Raw genomic sequence first — 6,606 nt, 5'->3', positions numbered from 1 at the left:
CCATGTTCATTTAGGCAAACAATGCAAATTTATCTCTTGTAAGTCAATTCTCCTACCTTCTTAACAATTTTCCCTCTGAATTATTCCAATTCATAGACATCTTTCTAGCATCAAGGTGCCAAGAATTCAAACATAGCATTATAAGGGTGATCTCACCAAAGCAATGTAGATAGATTATTAATATTATGCCACTGGTCCATGCCATGATATGTCTCTATATGTAGCACAAAAGTACTTTTTTTTTTTTCTGCCAAAGAACAGTGCAACTTCATTTCTAACTTGCTGTCCATGATCATACCTACGTCTTCTTCAGCATTAGTACTTCCCATATACTTTCCTTTAATTGAATATCTATGTTTTGGATAATTCTTATCTAGATGCACTATTTTGCATTCTTCTGGGGTGAATCTCATTTTATTATATCTTGCCCATATTTGTAACCTCTGTAGGCCCCTTTGTACTTGTGTCCTCACTTGTGTTCACAAAGCCTGTCCATTAAGTATCAAGCGCAAATTCAATTAATGTGCTATCTATCTTTTGTTCTCGATTATTAATAACATTACATAAAACCAGGGTTAGCACAGATTCTTCTGGCACCTCACTGGACATCTTTTCCCCGCTCAGTACATTACCATTTATCATTGTCCATTGTTTACAGACAGTCAGTATTGAAGCCCATACAACAGCACTTGTATAATAGCTACTCCATCTACTTCTTTTCATTCAGTGATTTCTTGCCTTTTAGCTTTCCCTAATTATGTTTGTTAGAAGGATTATAAATATATATCTATTGAAAAGTGAAGCCAACATTTTTTGCTACATTATTTATTTTCTTATTGTGTTGATGCTTTCCCAAACATATTCTAAAGTTATACAAATTTTAGAAATCTTGTGATATTGGGTTGCACTAGTATTCTGCCCAAATTGTTACTAAACATTTTAAAAAATTATAAACATTTTATAAAAATTATATAAAAATATCATGGATTAATCATATCAACCTAATATATCCAGACAGAGGCCACAAAAATCCAGATATTGGAATTTTTGCAATTAAAGTGAACACGTTACCTCTATGTTTGTTTTGAAAATCTTAGATGATTTAACTGTATTAACTACTGTCAACATGGAGATATACCACACTCAGACATAAACACTGAGCTGAATGGGAAACCGTGCAAATACCTTTGGCATTTATATGCCACTTGAATCTATTTAAATAACCACATCTGTCAGTTATCCGTCTTAGGAATTTCCATGGACTGTAAGAGCTCAGGACTAGCATACAACTAAGAACTATGCCATAAATAGTTTTATGTGATGTAGTAACTGCAGACGTCAAAGGTAGGCTACGTCATACATGTTAAAATAACAAACTACGTATATGTCAGAATTACTTTGAAATAGCAACACTGTCAATGCCAAGCACGTGTACTAGTTTTTCTGTTCACGTTGCACTGAAAATGATTATGCTGAGTGAACTTCTAATGTTAAATCTCTCTGTATAACAGTGTGAACATTTAAATCTCATATTCACTAAAAATGTGTTCTTTACTGACACCTATTAGGAAACTTGACAGTAAAATCCTATATTAGGAGATCTGAGTACTGGGAACACCTGCAGATTTTTTTAGGTATAACTTCTTGTAGGACTGTATTACTAAGAAAAAAATGTTTTAAAACTGTAGAACTGAGAGAAGGACTGGGGGATCTGTAAGAGAACCCAGATGCTTTATTGGGGCGTGATGAATTTAATGCATATAGTTACAGTGAAGTCCTGGGGTCCTAAACGTTGAAGCAGTTTAATTTACAGATCACAAAAAAGAAGTACAAGGAGCACAAAAAGCATCATTAGGTTGGTGTTTTCCTAGTTATAAATCACTGACTTCAGAAAACAAGTAACAATGGCACAAATAAAACAGGTCTTAATAAAGCAGTTAAGTAACCTAAGCACCAATAAAGAGCTTTTACTTTGACGCTATCTCTTTCTGTATATTTTCACAAACACTTAGCACAAAAAATTGCAGGTGCCAAAGTGAATTTAATAAAGAAGATCCTTTGCAGTTATCAAATAATTTAAAGAAAGGTCAACCTAAGGTCAACCAAATTGCATCTGAAATGAAGGATGGTCTGAACCTGTGATTTCATGCAACAAACATGATTCATTATTTGTAGATAAGCACATGCCTTCCTCTGTAGCATGAGGCACGGGTCACTTGCCGGAGGATTCTCTGCTCCTTGAAGTCTTTAAACTACGATTTGAGGACTTCAATAGCACAGATATAGGTGTGGGGTTTTTTGTAGGAGTGGTGGGTGAAATTCTGTAGCCTGCGTTGTGCAGGAGGTCAGACTAGATGATCATAATGGTCCCTTCTGACCTAAATATCTATGAATCTATGAATCTATGTATGCCATAGAATTTAGCAGAATTACACTAAGCCAATTTAGCTGTTATCTGCTTAAAAAATGGGGACACAAGATACTAGAGTTAATTGTGAACTGTCACAGCTAAGGAAAACAATCAACTACTAAAAAATGACACCCTATAAAATTAGTCTAAAAGGAAGCTAAAAGATTTGAACTCTTTTTCTTAGACAATTAAAAAGCACGCAAGTCCTGTCACATCTCCTATAATAAAAACCATAGCACAATATTCAAGGAGCCTGACAGCCCCAGAAAGCAAACAATAATAAGATCACAAATAAATCAGTTTTCAGAGTAGCAGCCATGTTAGTCTGTATTCGCAAAAAGAAAAGGAGTACTTGTGGCACCTTAGAGACTAACAAATTTCTTTGAGCATAAGCTCAGCTGTAGCTCACGAAAGCTTATGCTCAAATAAATTTGTTAGTCTCTAAGGTGCCACAAGCACTCCTGTTCTTTTTGCAAATAAATCAGGGTTATCAAAAGCAGACCAAAAATCTAAGCTCAAACCCCACTTTGGTGGATAACACTGTGATTGAATCTCCTATATATTGTGTAAAAATATATTCTATACAGGAATAGCAACAATATGGGACTGTCAATGGTGCAGGAAATATACTCAATTACTACTGCTAAAATGTTTGATCTTCTAGGCTTTAGCAGCCTCAAACCCACATCACCTACCCACCCATCATCCCCACCCCAAAAAACAAAAACAAAACAAACAAAAAAACCAGGGACAGTCACCAGGATGATGAACTTTCTTAAACACAAATGGATGAGGCAGGAGATTTACACTGAAAAAATATTAAAATAAAGAGCTTTGATATGGACTGATATTGGAAACATGCTGTAGCATATAGAAACAGTAATGTCATAGGTGAAAAGGAGGATTGGGCACCCTTTTAGTTCACAGCAACCTGACTGGACAGTGTCAGCTGCACAGCTGATAATCTGTGAAATGGTGTTCTTTAACACTAAGTATTTGCCTACTTTGTTTTTAAACAGGACTATGGTGGTTTTACCACTGGCATTCTTTTAAGTTTACCAGCCAATGTTAATTTGTTGCTTCACATCCCTCTGCATTGGTTTTTAACAATACAGTACAGAGTGGCTATGTACAGTATTAAAGTTATATGCAATATAAAAATGGGTGTCTATCAAGTTTCTTATTCATACCACCAATCGTTAATGCCCTGTGTTGTTTGTTTGTCTGTTTTTGGGAGGGAAAAGAGTAGTCATTCCTTCCCCTAAGAAACAGAAAAAAAAAGCTCAGTGTGATTATAATTAACAAAACATACTGCTACTGCATAGCTTTGATTCTTATACTGTATGGAATATTGGAGCCCAATTTATTGTGCGCTAATGAGTCTGTTAATTGTGCCAACACAAAGGGGTCTACATAGCCATTTTACTATACCAACACATACTGTAGCACTGGCTGTTAGGCAGCCTTGTCTCCCTTCAGTTTTGCTTCTGTAGCCTGGACATAGGTGGCTGCATTTTCTCAGAATTAATGAGATAATGCCATTGTACACAACTAATCTTGGCGACGCTGGTTTCTCACAGTTAATAAAGGGAATGTTTCTGTGTAATTTTCTTGAAGGTATGAACTAGAACAGGCTGGAGAGTTTATAATACCCTAAGAATCACTATATAGAAAGTCCCTGCGTTGGTAGAAAAATATGATAGAAAAAGATTAGAAAATACAACACAAAGCTTGTTTTTCGTCATCCCCCCGCTTTGGTTTACTAGTGCAGTTCTTTATCATTCTCTCTTTTAAAAAGTAGCATAATGTATGTGGAAATATAAAAAATACGCTATGAATAAATGCCTCTCTCTAGAAACAAACATTAAATGTCTGTCAGGTTGCTTTCACGCATTCTGATCATATTATGAAACAATTGTGTAAGAACATAGAAAGATGACTACTTCTTATGCTGACCCTGCTCCTGTGCCTACTGGGTATGGGACAGGAACTATGTTAATTGTGTTGATCACTGATCTCTTTTTGGTGGTGGACAAAGATCAGGGGCCAGAGCTATTGTGATGTAGGGGCTTTGCACCATGCTGCCATAAAGTCAACATAACCAGCTCAGGGTGCAAAGGAGATGCTCCAGCGCCACAAATCCAACACAAGGTCTTTTATGCCATTCACCATGCTGCTGATGTAATAAAGAAAAAGGAGCATGGCTAGAGGAAAGGGGGAAGGGTTGCCAGGATGCCTGTGTGCTACGCTGATCCTCAGCTGCATTTATGAGCCTTTGTGGCTATTGCAGTTTGGCATAAACTAGAGCAGTTGTCAGGTTGCTTTAACACAGGGCAGGAGGAACAGCATGTACCAGAACAGAGAAGCAAGTATAAAGATAAGCTTTAAGCCATGTTTGCACACCAACCCTTGACTTGTTCTCTGGGCAATTTGGCTGCACCAGAGGATCTGTCCCCAGATGTCTATGCTGATTCTTTTAGATCTGTCAGTTGCCTTTAGAACAGTTAACACATGTTGGCGTTAACACATCTGTGGCTCCTGGCAGGGATAAACAGTGTTTACTTTGGTGTCTCTGTTCTTTTCACATTGAGAAGATCCAAAGTGTAGGACTGGTCAATTCCATGGGCCGCTCTTGTGGAGTTCTGAAGGGTTCTATTTTGTCATCCCTTCCTCACTATGTATGTTGAGGTTACAAGAGGAGTTTGGTTTGGGTCACAGTCCCATTAGTATGTTGATTGAATTTAACTCTACACTGTTCAGTGGACAAAAACAGTTTATAGCCATTCCGTTTTCCCAGCCTACTTCTACATTGGGATTTTTTCCCCTAAAATTTTCCACAATTGCTACCATCATTCCAACTCCACTGGTACTGGCAATAGTGAGAGTTCTAGTGGGCTCAGGGGCTCCCCAGCAATTTTAAATACAATTTAATCTAACCTTACTCAGAGCAGATATCAACTGTACACAACTTAAAACACTGAGAGAGCATTGTCTGCATTAGCGTTCCCACTATGGTTCTGTGGAGTTGAACCATTGGTAGCAACGATAGCAAATTATATGGAAAAATTCCTAGTGTATACAACACTTTAGTTCCTGGCTGAGATTTAGGCATGTTTGAGAGCTAGTCCTCCGGTTCAGTCCTGATAAAACCAAGCAACAGTGGTGTGCTCGGGAAAACAACTATTATTTAATTTATTTATTTTCAAGATATACTCACAGTACATAGAAAGGACCATCTCTATTCTATGCTCTAAAATTGTAAAAAAGACTTCCCCAAGAATCTTCCTTCACCTAATAACTAATACCTAGAGGCTAAAAATGTATTTCTAATCTTTACCATCTGCCACCAGAGTTCTCCCAGTCTCTCTGCAGACATAATGGCAGAAGCCATATTAGTTGAGGGAGTTCACCTACCTTTTGTTACTCATGTTTGCACACTAAGAGTTTTACTGGACCTTGAGCTGCTCCTGGATTTCCAGATAACAGCTGTAATCAGGACTTCTCATTTTCCTCTTCACTTGACCAGGATATTAGACTCTTTCCTATCCAATATAAGCCATTACACACACTTCCCATCATTGCTGCTTTTGTCACTTCTTGTTTGCATTGCTTCAATACATTCAACATGGAGTTACACCTGAGGGCCACTCCGAAACTTCAGCTATTTAATAATGGTTCAGTATGTCAGCATGTTTTAACAGGCTCCATAGATTTCACTGGCTTTCATTTTATTTCGAGGTGCAGTTCAAGATGTTGGTTTTGGACCTTTACTCGCTTGGGTCCTTAGTTTCTTAGATAATATGTTTCCCCACACATTTTACCTGGACAATTGACATCAGCTGAAATATTCAGCATTCACTTGATTTAAATGTTAGCAAGCAGGTTGCAGAGTGTTCTGGTGAACTCCAGAACTCACTCGCTGCCCACCCTAGTGTGAGAGAGAGCCCAAGTGTGTTGACATTCCGGACATGTTGTGAGTCTTGTCCATTCAACCAGACTTTTCCTGAGGGATCAGGTGAAAAGAGACAGTTTAAGTTGGTTAGAGAGCACATTTAATGCAACTCTTTTATAAGATGTTTTGTCATTGTGCAATTTGTGGTTTTAATTAATGTTTTTATCGCATGGATGATTAGAGGCAGATGACTGGACAACAATAGAAATACAACCATATGTATTTCATTCATATGGAACTCTGG

This window comes from Eretmochelys imbricata, chromosome 7, assembly GCF_965152235.1.
Source record: "Eretmochelys imbricata isolate rEreImb1 chromosome 7, rEreImb1.hap1, whole genome shotgun sequence".
Taxonomy (NCBI): domain Eukaryota; kingdom Metazoa; phylum Chordata; order Testudines; family Cheloniidae; genus Eretmochelys; species Eretmochelys imbricata.
Note: the sequence above shows the minus strand (reverse complement) of the source record.